Raw genomic sequence first — 14,599 nt, 5'->3', positions numbered from 1 at the left:
CTGGATAGGGTGGATGTGGAGAGGATGTTTCCTATGTTGGGGGAATCCAGAACAAGAGGGCATAGCCTCAAATTTGAAGGGCAGCTCTTTAGAACAGAGGTAAGGAGGAATTTTTTTAGCCAGAGAGTCATAAATCAGTGTGATGCTCTGGCACAGACTGCAGTGGAGGCCAAGTCCATGTGTATATTTAAGACGGAGGTTGATCATTTCCTGATTGGTCAGGGCATTAAAGGATATGGCGAGAAGGCAGTTATGCAGCGTAGAGTGGGATCCAGGATCAGCCATGTTGGAATGGCTGATTTTTGGCTTTTGATTCACCTAATAAACATCCTTGTACTAAGGTGCTGAGCAATTTCAGCCATTTTTCCTTTGGTCATGTTCCACGTATCTAATACTGCCAAACTCAAGAAAGACTGGATAATATAATGTTTATGTTTGGTTGATGAATAGGCAATTACAAATGGAAAAACAGTCATCAAACTGCTCAATTCATTGATAGACTACGGTATTAACTGCACCAAGGTAAAATGAGCGTATTTCTAGTTTGCAACAGTTAATCGGCGGGGGAATTTCTGAGTCGAGCAGCATCTATAGGGTTAAAAGAACTGTTGATGTTTCACTTCAAACTCTGCATCTGCTTTAGTTAGGTCATGTTTATACAGATTTTTCAGTGCACCAATTTGTCAGACATATAGCAGATCAATCCAGAGTGCAGAATTGAGAAATGTTAGCAAATGGTGCTGGATATTTTTTTCCCTTCTCCATTCCTTAATTCACGGTTCATCGTAAGTATAGAACAAATGGCTTAGAGCAGTAATTGTTAGGATAAGCAAAAGTTATTCCTAAGAGATTTATGTTCAATTATGTAGTGAATTTTTGTTGTAATATTCACTCCTGAGATGAGGACATCAGTGGCAGGGCTGACATTTAATTCCTAAATCTAATTGCTCTTGTAAAGGTTGTGCTGTGGTCTAGGGACTTCCCTGCATCTGGCTTGATGGAGTGTTGGGTAAAGCAGGGAGGCTGGCAAGGACATTTCAGGAGGTGGTCAAGAGTCAGTCATACAACTGTTCCTTGAGCCCAAACCAGGTTAAAACTGGAGGGGTTTCTCTTAAAGCAAAGAGCAAAATTTTATTCAGAACACGGGTTGTGACATCAGGTGTTGGAATTTACTTAGAACAAAATATTTTCATGAAAGGTTTCAACTCTCAATCAGCATAATGATACTGCAGAGGAGAGCCTGGAATTTTGAATGGCATTAAAAGACTCTTCACAGCAGAAAGAAGTGAGTGATTCACTTTGACTAACATCATTCACCATTCACCTCATAGTATCACAGCCCTGTTGAACAGGCTCTTAATTAAGAGGCTCACTTGATGCATGAGGACTTGCAGGCAGTGTCAGTTCCTCTCCACTGCAGTAGCCATGCCAGTGAAATACCCCTTATCCTCAATGTGTATGTCAATAGCACCTTCTGAAAGGTTGTAGGTACTTCATGGAACCATGCAATACTTCTACAAGTACATCAATCCTCACCTACCCCTACACATTCTTCCTCACCAACATTCAGGGTCCCAAACAGTCCCTGCAGGAGAGGTGACAATTCATCTGCGTGTCTGTTGAGGTCAGCTACTGTATCCAGAGTCAATGGTGTAGCATTCGCTGCATCGGTAAGACACATCGCAGATTCTGAGCATCTTCACTCTGTCGTAAAAGGCAGAATTTTCCGTTGGCTACCTATTTCAACTTAACTTCCCATTTGTGGTTCAGAATTCCCATAAATTCTGACGTGCTTGCCTACTGTCATGATGAGGCCAAATGCAGGTTGGAGGAGTGACAGCTCATATTCCGTCCAGGTAGCCTCCAACCTAATGGCATAATTTGTCCTCCCTCTCTCATTTGCTCTTTTCTATTTTCCAGTCTGGTTACATTCCCACTCCTTCTCTTCCCCTCACCTGCTCATCACCTCCCAGTGTTCCCTCTCCTGCTTCCCTTTGTTCAATGATCCACTGAACTCACCTGTTAGATTTCTGCTTCAGCCCATTACTTCTTCCGCCTCTGACTCCAAGCTTCTTACCTCACCCCGCTCCCCCATATGCCCACCATCCCCTTCATCTGGTCTCATCTATCACCTGCCAGTCTCTACTCCTTCCCTACCCATTACCTTCTTATCCCAACTTCTTCCCCCCACCTTTCCAGTCTTGATGAACGGTTTCAGTCCAAAGTGTTGACTGTTTTCCCTCCAAAGGTGCTGCCTGACTTCCAGAATTCTCTTCCAGTGAGGCTTACCCTGAAGAAAGTTAAATCTCCCCTTTGTTGGGAATTCAGTGAAACCCCCTCTCACTGCTCTTTCTTTGTGATCTCTTCCGCTCTCCGACTCTTCGATCACATGCCTAACCAGAACCACTACTACAGCCATGTATTCTTCCTGGGAGCATGCGGTTGTCAACAGCTTGTCTCTTTACTTCATGCATGCCCCTCTCGGTTTCATCTATCACCTTGTATTTCTCTTTCCCCTTCCCCACCCCGACCTTTTAAATTTACTCACCTTTTATTCTCCAGTCCTGCCAAAGGGTCTCGGCCTGAAATGCCGACTGTACTTTTTTCCATAGATGCTGCCTGGCCTGCTGAGTTGCTTCAGCATTTTGTGTGTGTTGTTTGGATCTCCAGCGTTGTTTGTGTGTTTCTCAAAATTTCCAGCATCTGCAGAATCTCTTGTATTTATCATTTTGTTTTATCATGTACCCATTGCAACTATTTCCAAGCAATTTGCCACAGATGATGTAGAGTCTCAGGGAGCTTTTTCCATCTTGGTAGTATCACCCATCCATTACTATTACAGTGCAAACATTTCAAAAGTAGTTCACTGGTCGTAAAACAACTTGGAATGTGAATCAGTGGAAGTCTGAAGAGAGAGGAGTGCCTAACAGCTCATCTCCAGCAGTAGAGCTGAGGGTTGTACTAGCACTGGTTGGCCAAAGTACACGGGCTTTAAAACGTACTCCATTTAATCTAAAGATATTAGGAGAAGTAATAAATAACTTGCTTAATAAGAAGAATCTGGAGAGGTCTTATAGGAGGTAAGGGATTCTTATAGTTATACAGCAGTGAAGCTGGCCGGTAGATCCATCTATTCCATGCTCACCAAGACTTCCATCTGTGCTTGTACTATTTGCCCTCATTTATTCATATCCCTTAAAATATTTCCTACTCATGTACAAACACAAGAAAATCTGCAGATGCTGGAAATCCAAGCAACAGACACAAAATGCTGAAGGAACTCAGCAGGCCAGGCCACGTCTATGGAGAAGAGTAAACAGTCAATGTACCGGACCGAAACCCTTCATCGGGATAATCAACTTTTCAGGTTAAGACCCTTCATTGGGATTCAGGAAGGTCCTGATGAAGGGTTTCAGTCAAAAACATTGACTGTTTACTCTTTTCCATAAATGCTGCCTGTCCTGCTGAGTTCCTCCGGCATTTTGTGTATGATGCTCCTACCCACGTATCTGTCCAAGTACATTTAAAATGCTGCTAATGTAACCGTCAACCACTTTATATACTGGCCACACACTGGGAGAAAAATTTCCCCTTGGAAGATGGAGAGTAGAGGGATTCAGGACTGCAATATTTTGATTAATAACAAATAGACTAACTATTGACTGTTGAGGAAGAAAGGAGGCAACATACTAAGCCTTGAGGAAGATCCAGAAACAGCGAGGAGTGAGGTCTTGAAGGGATTAAAAACAAGAATGAGGGTTTTGAACACAGGCTGTAAGGAACTGACTTTGAAAGGCTGGTTTATTATTATCACATTGGCTAAGCTACAGTGAAAGCAGTGTTTAGCATACTCTCCATACCAAACATTTCATTACACCAGTGCAAACACGAGGAATTCAGCAGATGCTGGAAATTCAAGCAACACACATCAAAGTTGCTGGTGAACGCAGCAGGCCAGGCAGTATCTCTGCCTGGCCTGGCCTGCTGCATTCAATTACAACTGTGCGTTGTTTTTCTGCCTATCCTTACTGAATGCAGTCTGATGTTCACAAAGTCAAGGATCCAATTGCAGATGGAGGTGTTGATTCCCAGTGTCTAGAATTTGATGATGTATTTGCTTGGAATTACTTTACTGGAATTATAGAAAAATGGTTGAGTAGACAGAGCCTATACTCCTATACTAATGAGTTGGAAGAAAAAGAGATTGAAACGTTAGATTCTAAGGAGGGGCTGGGAGGGTGGTGGGTGCTGGTAATGACAGGTTAGGTGTTGGTAGTTTGAACTATAGTCCAGAACTACAGGGTACAGATTAAGGATAAGGCATTAGCAGTGTAAGACAGAAGATGAAATGAATGGTCATTTCTTCTTTCAGAATATTGTAAATTACTGGAATTCTCTTCTGCAGGAAAGCTGTGTATATTGAGTCAGTAAGTGTATTCAATACAGATTGGTGCATTTTTGAATTATAGTTGAGAAGTTTTATGTGAGCCTGGTAAAAAAAAAAGAAGTTGAGTTGAGAGCAATCCTCAGATCAGCTATGATCTTATTGATCAACCGGACAAGCTCAATGAACCAAATGTTCCGGTCATGCTCGTCTTTCTTAGCTTTTTTAGTTCCTCTTGAAAGACACCATAAACTGTAACATCATTATAAGCTATTAACATCAAAAATCTCTCCCAATGATGAGCTTAATGGAAAGATTATGCATTTTACTGCCAATATTAATCCATCTAGAGTAGATGAAGGGCATCAACCCAGTGTTGGCTGTCTATTTTGTTTGATCCAGTTATTTCCTCCAGCAATTCTTTATTTATTTGCCCCAGGTTCCAGCATCTGTGATCTCTTGTATCTCTAAGATCAATCCATGCTATTCCTGGAGTTAAAAACAAAGATGACATATTATAGAAGGGAACGATGACAGTGGAGGGTCACAGGAGGAACCATCAGCTTGTTGATCAGAACAGATGCATTCAGTGAATTTATTTTTAAGGGACTAAGCTAACAGCTCAAGTATTCAAGCAGAAAGCTACATGATCCAGTGTCTTGTAACTCAAGTGTTACTTCTGAGCTAGAAGGCAGTGGATTCACATTCCTTACCTTCCAACCTCCAATCTGGGATTGACCTTCCAGTGACATGTGGAGGGAGTTGCAGACTTTTAAATAAAAAGTTAAACGGAGGTCCTCTCTCCTTCCCCATGTGGATATAAAAATTGGATGAAAGTATTTTGAAAAAAGGACAAAGGCAGCTACCTAAAATACCTTGGAAGATTGTTATTGGTCAATTAACTGTACTGTAAACAAAGTATTTGGCTCATTACAACTTGTTGGAGTTGAATGTGTCAAATTGGTTTTGGTTTTTGGCTTTGGTCGATTATTGTCACATATACAGTACCAAGTTATAGTAAAAAGGTTGTCTTGCATACTGCTTATACAGATCAAATCATTACACAGTGCATTAAGCTAGAACTAAGATTCAGATTCAGATCCATTTATTTATCAATGCATCAAAATATACAGTGAAACTTGCAATGGCTGTAACAACAAACTCAGCCTGAGGATGTGCTGAGTGCCACAAGTATCATCACAAATTCCAGCACCAACATAGCATGCCCAAAATATTCAGAAGAATAATACAAGCAGCAACAACATAACAAAGCAAAACAGCAAGAGAAGCCCACCCATTCACCCACACAGACAGGCATCCAAACCCAGGGCAGATGACCTCTGGGCCTCTGACCTCCAGTCCTTGACCCTGGACTTTCTGATTCGCAATTTAATAACAACAATGCAGAATGAAGTATAAATCATACTTAAGAAAGTGCAGTGCAAGTAAACAATCAAGTTCAAGGTCATAATAAGATAGATTGTAAGGCCAAACACAAACAAGAGAAAAACTGAAGATGCAGGAAGATTGTTCCCGATGTTGGGGAAATCCAAAACGAGGGGCCACAGTTTGAGGATAGAGGGGAAGCCTTTTAGGACCGAGATTAGGAAAAACTTCTTCACACAGAGAGTGGTGAATCTGTGGAATTCTCTGCCACAGGAAACAGTTGAGGCCAGTTCATTGGCTATGTTTAAGAGGGAGTTAGATATGACTCTTGTGGCTACGGGGGTCAGGGGGTATGGAGGGAAGGCTGGGGCAGGGTTTTGAGTTGGATGATCAGCCATGATCGTAATAAATGGCGGTGCAGGCTCGAAGGGCCAAATGGCCTACTCCTGCACCTATTTTCTATGTTTCTATGTTTCTATGTAAAATGCTGGAGGAGCTCAGCAGGCCAGGCAGCATCTATGGAAAAGCGTACAGTCGAAGTTTTGGGCTGAGACCCTTTGCTCTCTCCACCAGAAAAAGCGGGAACGCCCTGTGGCCACCCATTTTAATTCCACTTCCTATTCCTATTCCGACATTTCAGTCCATGGCCTCCTCTACTGATGTTATGAGGCCACACTCAGGTTGGAGGAGCAACATCTCATAATCCATCTGGGTAGCCTCCAACCTGATGGCATGAATGTCTGTTTCTCAAACTTCCGGTAATGCCCCCACCTTTCTCCTTCACCATTCCCCATTCCCATTTCCCTCTGTCACTGTATCTCCTTACCTGCCTATCACCTCCCTCTAGTGCTCCTTCCCCTTTTCTTTCTTCCATGGCCTCTGTCCTCTCCTATCAGATTCCCCTTCTCTAGCCCTGTATCTCTTTCACCAATCAACTTCCCAGCTCTTTTTTACAACCCTTCCCCCTCCTAACTTCACCTATCACCTTGTTATTCCTCCTTACCTCCCCCCACTTTCTTACTCGGACTCCTCATCTATTTTTTTCCAGTCCTGATGAAGAGTCTCAACCCAAAACGGTGACTGTACTCTTCTCCGTAGATGTTACCTGGCCTGCTGAGTTCCTCCAGCATTTTGTGTGTATTGCTGAGATTTTGAGGCCAAGAATTTGTATAAGAGATCCATTCGAGAGTCTGATCGAAGCTGTCCTTGAGATTGCATGGTTTCAGGATTTTGTTTCTTCTACCCGATAAGAGAGGGAGTGGAAATAATCAGTATAATCTTTGATTATACTGGCTGTAGCAAGAAATGTAGACAGAGTCCATGAAGGGAAGAGCTATGTCCACAATGCAAGGCAGTTGCCATGCTGAGCCGTTTTGCATCCAGACAGAATGCTTTCTATGTCGATGCTATGTTCTATATTATAGTGGTAATGCACTTTAAATACACGCAATCAGGGGTAAGTTACAATGGGGATGTCCTAGAGCTGTAAGAGAAAATAAACTCTTGTTTCTTTAGGTCTTGTTGCACATAACAAAAGCAATGCAAATTGCAATACAATGCAAATTCCCAACAATATCCTGGGACCAGGAATGTAATATTGGGATGAGCTAATATTTAATTGTGCAATGTTGTTTTAATTGGGAGTAGGTGGTCCCTGCTCCAGTGCAGTCAATACTGGTGCATGGTCACATCCTGAAATAGGACATAAATTTCAAAGTAAACTCTATATTGTCAAAGTACATTAATGTCACCATATACTACCAGGAGATCCATTTTCTTGCAGCCTTTCACAATAGAACAAAGAAATATGATAGAATCAATAAAAAAACTACACACAAAGAATGATATACAATCAAGAAGACAAACTGTTCAAACACTGAAAAACATTATACATGTTCTGAGACCATGAGTTGTAGAGTCCTTGAAAACAAGTCCACAGCTGAAGTGAGTGATGTCATCCATGCTGGTTCAGCAGCCTGATGGTTTAAGGGAAATAAATGTCCCTTGTCCCTTTGTCTTCATAGGTGCTGCTTGACATGGTGCATTCAGCCAGTAGTTTATTTCCTGTTTCTGACTGTTCCGTGTATAGTCCCTTATGTCTCCAGTGCAGCCAGTTATTGGCCAGGAACACTATCTTGGTTTCCTTCTGGCATGCAAAGTATCCACAGAACTTCATCTCTTTGATTTTTTATATTCTACCTCAGTCAGGAATGTCCGATTGTACAGTTGCAACATAAAACTACTTCCTCACCTATCCTGCTGTCTCAGTGCTGGTAAAGGTGTCCTTATGCAAGTTGGCACATTCATTATCTCCTGGTTGTATTTGATCTTGCTTAACCTCTGGGGAAGAATTCATTACTATTTGCTTAGGTTGTAATTTACCAAAGAAAAAGACATTATGGAGATTCCTAGGAGAACATATCAATGAAATCCTGTATATTTTTGTAAGAGACTATCAATTTGAGGCATTTGTGTTATACTAGTAATTAGGCAATTGATAGCACTCTTCCTTCTGAAGATTATGGAGTAACGGAATTGGAATTGTGCAGAGCTGGATTGTGCTGCCTGGAGCTGGGAATTCCAAAGGGAACAGCAGGTGATCAGCCACTTGAACAGATGTGAGTCCCAGACTTAATATACATACACTGGGTCCAGGACAGACTGTAAAGCAGACAGTGCCGCACCTGCGTCTATTCCCTATTGCAAGGTTCTCTGTGGAGTCCAATGGCAAGTGTCAGTCTAGCTAGCATTCACAGCATTATTCATGGAAGTTGCCTTCCAGATTTTTAATAGGCTGCATTTGGCACAGGATTGAGGCAATTGATCCCAATAAGACCATAAGACATAGAAAAAGAATTGAATCATTCAGCCCACTGAATCATAGCTGATATTGTTACATCCTTCATTCTCTCACTTCTCCCTATAGCCTTTAACACCCTCCCTCCCTCCCGCCACCACCCTACCAGTCCAGAACCTATCAGTTTCATCCTCTGAACTCCCTTGAATGCTGGACCAGAGGCATCCCATGTTCCTTGTAGGTGAAACCTTTCTTTCCTGGGATCATTCTTGTGAACTTCCTCTGGGCCCCTCTAAGGCCAGCAGGCACATCCTTTCCTTAGACGCGGGACCCAAAGTTGTTCACAATTTTCCAGATGTGGTGTGATTAACACCGTATAAATCCTCAGCAGTATATCTTTACTTTTGTGCTCTTGTCCTGTTGAAATGATATAATATGGCATTTTCTTTCTTTACTACCAAAACTGGTGAAAAATAGGTTTGCAGATTGGGAGGAAATCTATGCATTTTAATTGTTTATTAGAGTCTAAACTTATGAATTTATGTTTCAATTATTTTTATGCTTCAAAATGTAAGATTTTCAGTTAATGATTTGGTTCATTTTGATATGTTTATTCTGTTTAAATATCAGAGGTATCAAAGGTACAGTATTAGAATCAGCTATGCTCAGAGTTTTGACAGAAGGAAAAATTAGACTTCCATCTTTGCCTTATTTTGGGAATGTTGGAGCAGTTTGGAAATATGGCCCCTGAATGACATTGCCTGACACCTACCCTCTAGCTACACTTAACTGCTAATCTCTAGGATGTGAATATCCAACAATTATCAACCTCTTTCACCCATCCCAACGAAAAGAAATGCATGCAGAGATCAAAGGCAAAGATTCATGAAAATGGGATTGTTCCAAAACAATTCGTGTGTAGTTTTTTTTTCCATTGATTCTATTATGTTTCTTTGTATTTACTGTGAATAGCCACAAGAAAATGAATCTTAGGGTAGTATATGGTGATATACAGTATATATAATAAATTTGATAATAAGTTGACTCTGAACCTTGACCATTGATCAGTCCAGATCATGATAACTGTTCCAGAAAATCCAAAAAAATATATCAGCAATTCATAAGCAACTCTGAAAACTGGATCAGATCATTGTAATGATATGGACTCTCCAAGAATCCGTTTTGTCTAAATCAACCCTAAAATAATTACAGCATCACCAAACTAGATATCATCCATTCAAATAATCAAATAAAAGTGGGTGCACTTCCTTTGTTACAGATAATACGGCCTCAAAATAATTCACAAAACCGCTTCAGCCAGATATTGGTCACATCCTAGAAGAACCAAATTTATGGACATTATTTCCATTGGAATACAAAAACTAAATAATGTATGCTGGGTATTTTGAAGAGTTAAATTCAAATCCTTTTAACAGCAATCTTAAGTTGCAGACTTGTGTGACCTATGATTTCTCATACTTCCAGCAGATATTAGAGTTTTTTTTAAATGGCCAACCTATTTTACAGAGAAAATATCCCAAAGGATTGGAGTTCAGTTCTTTAAATTGGTTTTCTAAAGACATCCATAAGGTGTCAATGTGTATTTTTGTCAGGTTTTATCCAATGAATGTAGCATATCGTCCTCAGACATATTATCACTACACACATTTGGTTTGTTAAGTGTCTTCAAAGCACTCTTTGTTGTCTTTGATGAATTGAGGGTTCAAAAAAAGAGCTGGAATATAATGCAATAATTCAACTGCCAGGCTTACACGGTGTGGTAACCTTACAGATATTACAGTAAAGTAAATTATATCTATCAAGAGGCGCAATTCAGTGGATAAATTAGCTCAAGGTTATGAAAAATCACATCATCAGCATGCACTCTTTAAAATCTTTAGATCCTTTCGTGTCAGACAGCCCCAGTACATATAAATGTGAAAACCATGCCTGTTAATTCCACGGCATGGAGTACTAGGGGAGAGCTCGAGTCCCAGAGGTGTCATCTGAACAGTGATAAGCTAAATTGATTTCTCCCTGTTTGCAAAGTATGTTTTGAAGAGCAGGGGTGGAAGCTCTCATGCCATGTCTGATACATTCCTCACACCTGATATTACATACAGTTCTGGTTCCCCACTGTAAGAAGGATGTGAAGGCTTTGGAGAGGGTGCAGAAGAGGTTTTCCAGGATGCAGTCTGGTTTAGAGGGCATATGCTATCATGGGAGACAGGATAAACTTTTTTTTCTCTGGAGCGCTGAAGGCTGAAGGGACATCTGATAGAGGTTTATTGGATTGTGTGAGGCATAGACAGAGTAGTCTAGAGTTCTGAGGGTAAAAATGTCTAATATCAGAGGGGGTAGGTTCAAGAAGGACATGAGAGGTGAGTTTTTTACTCAGAGAGTGGTGGATGTCTGGAATGCTCTGCTTGATATGATAGTAGAGGCAAATACATTAGCGACTTTTAAGTGACATTTGGATTGGCACATGGATGTAAAGAGGATGGAGGGATTAGTGTCTGGATGTTATTGATACGATTTTTAGTTGTTTTGGCACAATATTGTGGGCAAATGGCTTATTCCTGTGCTGCACTGTTCTATGTTCTATTACTGAACAGATTATCTGGGCATTATTACATTGTTTTCTATGGGAAATTTGTGAATACAGTCTGGCCGACTTGTTCTTTACATTGTATTAGTGATAATGACTCAGCACTAGTTCATTGACTACAAAATGTTTATGAGAATATAAATAGTCCTGTAGAAATATAAGGTTTTCCATAAACCGTAAAACATAGGAGCAGAATTAGGCTAATTTGTTCTTTGAATGTGCTCTGCCACTTGATCATAGTTGATTTATTTTCTCTCTCAATGTCATTCACCTACCCCTCTCCTCACAGCTTTTGATGCCCTTACTAATCAAGAGTAAGCAATAGAGAAAGGCTAAGGGTAGCAACTTGGAACATATGTACACTTTTCCAGAAAGGAAAGTTGGCAATGCATTAAATGAAATGAAATGAAAAGGTTGGACGTTAATATCTTAGGCCTGTCAGAAATTAGGTGGACTGATTAGTGGCAAATTCACAAAGAATAGTTCTCTGACAATGTATTCTGGAGGTCAACAGCATATGTATGGAGTTGGAATTATTTTAAATAAACAATTATCAAAATGTCTTATGGGATGTTGAGAGATATCCGATTGGCTGCTTTTAGTTAAATTAAGGGGTAACCCTTTTAACATTAGCATAATCCAAGCTAACGTGCCAACAAATGATGCAGATGAAGAGGATGTCAACAAGTTTTATGAAGATCTCGACAGTGCTTATGAGCAATGTAAATCTCAGGATATAAAACTAGTCATGGGAGATTGTTATGCCAACATTGAACAGGAAAGGGTTGATAACATATCAGTAAAGGGTTGATAACATAATAGGATACTTTGGATTAGGGGAGAAAAATGAAAATGGAGAAAGGTTTACTAATTGGTGTGTCAGAAACAACCAGGTGATCACCAATACTTGGTATAAAAACCATTTACGTAGATTGTGTACTTGGATTAGACCTGGAGATAGAACAAGGAATCAAACAGATTTCATTACCATCAATGAACGCTTTAGAAATAATATCACAAATTCTAAAGCCTACCTAGGAGCAGACTGTGGTTCAGATCACCATCCAGTAATAGCTACCAGTAAAGCAAAATTAAAGAAACTGAAATGTGGAAAAAAGAGAGAGAAGTATAGGTTGGGAGAACTTAAAAAAGATAGCATACTTAAGCAACAATTCAAGACAGCTGTAGAAAAACACCTCAACAAAAACGTAACAACACCTATTTGGCACAGATTTAAATATGCTATACAGCAATCAGCAGAGGAGATAATCCCAGTACAAGAAATCCAACACACCAACAAAGGGTGAATAACCCAAGAAATTCTAGATCTGATGGAACAAAGAAGGTTAGTGAAGAATAATGAAGTGCAATACAGAGAGCTAGACAGGCAGACCGGACAATTGTGCAATATTGCCAAGGAAGAATGGCTGAATCAAAAATTCACTGAAGTAGAAGGCCATATTAACAACAGCAAAGATATACGCAAGAAAGGAGATTTAAGAAATAAGGAGATTTCTGAATTAAGAAAGCCTCCTCCACAGGATGCATAAGATCAGCAGGCGGATCCATGCTAACAGATCCAGATAAAGTATGTGAGAGGTGGATTCAGTATATAGAGCAGCTGTCTGAAGATAATAGAGGGAAACCCCCAGATATTAAACATCCTAATTCTGGCTCACCTATTACCAAAGAAGAAATAACTAAAGCAATGAAAAGCATGAAACATGGTAAAGCCACTGGACCTGATGAAATTTCAGTGGAAATGATACAAGACCTAGAAGATCTGGGCATAGATATTCTTTTTGAACTGTTTAATGGCATATATGAGTCTGGTGTATTGTCTGATGATCTCTTGAAATCAGTATTTATAACTCTGCCAAAAATTCCTGGAACTATTGACTCAAAAATTATAGAACGATCATTCTTATGAGTCACATAATAAAGCTTTTGCTGAGAATTGTTCTGAGTTGAATTAAAAACAAGTCCAGAAACTTCTAAACTACAATATGGGTTTATTGAGGATAGAGGAACAAGGAACACAATTTTCATACTACGAATGCTTTCAGAAAGGGCAATTGAATATCAAAATGATGTATTTTTATGTTTTATTGATTTCACTAAAGCATTCGACAAAGTGCAACATGAAAAATTATTTCAAATTCTTGCTATACTAAATATTGATGGAAGGGACCAACAACTGCTTCAAAATTTATATTTTAACCAAACGGTGGTGGTAAAAATTGATGATAATATAAGCAGTTGGACTTAAATTCAAAGAGGAGTTAGACAGGGATGTGTTGCCTCACCAGAATTGTTTAATGTCTATAGTGAAATGATTCTCAGAGAAATAGAAGGCCTAGATGGGATAAAAATTGGGGGTGTTATCATCAACAAATGTTAAGCACATAAAAAAAACAAATGTATGGTAATATCAAAGCAGCAGGATACTCCCAACAGGATACATCCAGGTACAAAAAGACACTGACCTATGTTTCATTGACTATACAAAAGCTTTTGACACTGTTAGACAGTAAGATCTTCTAGAAATGCTTCAAGATCTTGACAGAGATGGGAAAGATATATGTTTCCTTAAGAAACTTATACTGGGACCAGACAGCATCCATCAGAATAGAAGAAGTGAGTGAGTATGTGAATATCATGAGAGGAGTCAGGCAAGGTTGTGTCTTTTTCACCAGACTTATTCAACCTGTATAGTGAAAATATCTTGAGAAGTATCAAAGACATCAAAGGATTCACAATTGGAGGCCGTAATATAAATAACATCACATATGCTGATGACATCGTACTAATAGCTGACTCTGAAACAAAACTTCAAGAACTACTCACTATAGTGGCAGCAGAAAGTAATCGCAGAGGCCTCCCAATCAACATCAAGAAGACAGAAAGCATGGTCATCTCCAGAAAGACAAATATCCCAAAATGTGTGATCAAGATCGGGAATACAAACATCAAACAAGTCAACAAATTCAAATATCTTGGCAGCCTAATAACAAGTAATGGCAGGTGCAACACAGATATCAAATACAGAATAACAATGGCTAAGGAAGTTTTCCAAACAATGAAGACCATATTAACAGACAGAAAGATGAGCACATACACTAAAAACAGAATACTGCAGTGCTACATTTATTCTATCCTGACTTATGGAAGTGAATGCTGGACCATTTCTCCAGCAATGGAAAAGAGACTAGAAGCAGCTGAATTATGGTTCTATGGGAGAACGTTAAAAATATCATGGACCACACACACATCAAATGAAGAAGTTCTCAGAAGAGCCCAAGCAGTTCGATCACTCATACCAACAATAAGAGAAAGACAACTCAGAATCCTAGGACACATCATGCGGAAAGATGAACTAGAAAAACTCATACTCTCTGGAAAGATTGAGGGGAGCAAACCTAGA

The sequence above is a fragment of the Mobula hypostoma genome, chromosome 5 (genome assembly GCF_963921235.1).
Source record: "Mobula hypostoma chromosome 5, sMobHyp1.1, whole genome shotgun sequence".
Taxonomy (NCBI): Eukaryota; Metazoa; Chordata; class Chondrichthyes; order Myliobatiformes; family Myliobatidae; genus Mobula; species Mobula hypostoma.
The sequence above is the reverse complement of the archived record's forward strand: the minus strand, read 5'-3'. Positions refer to the sequence as shown.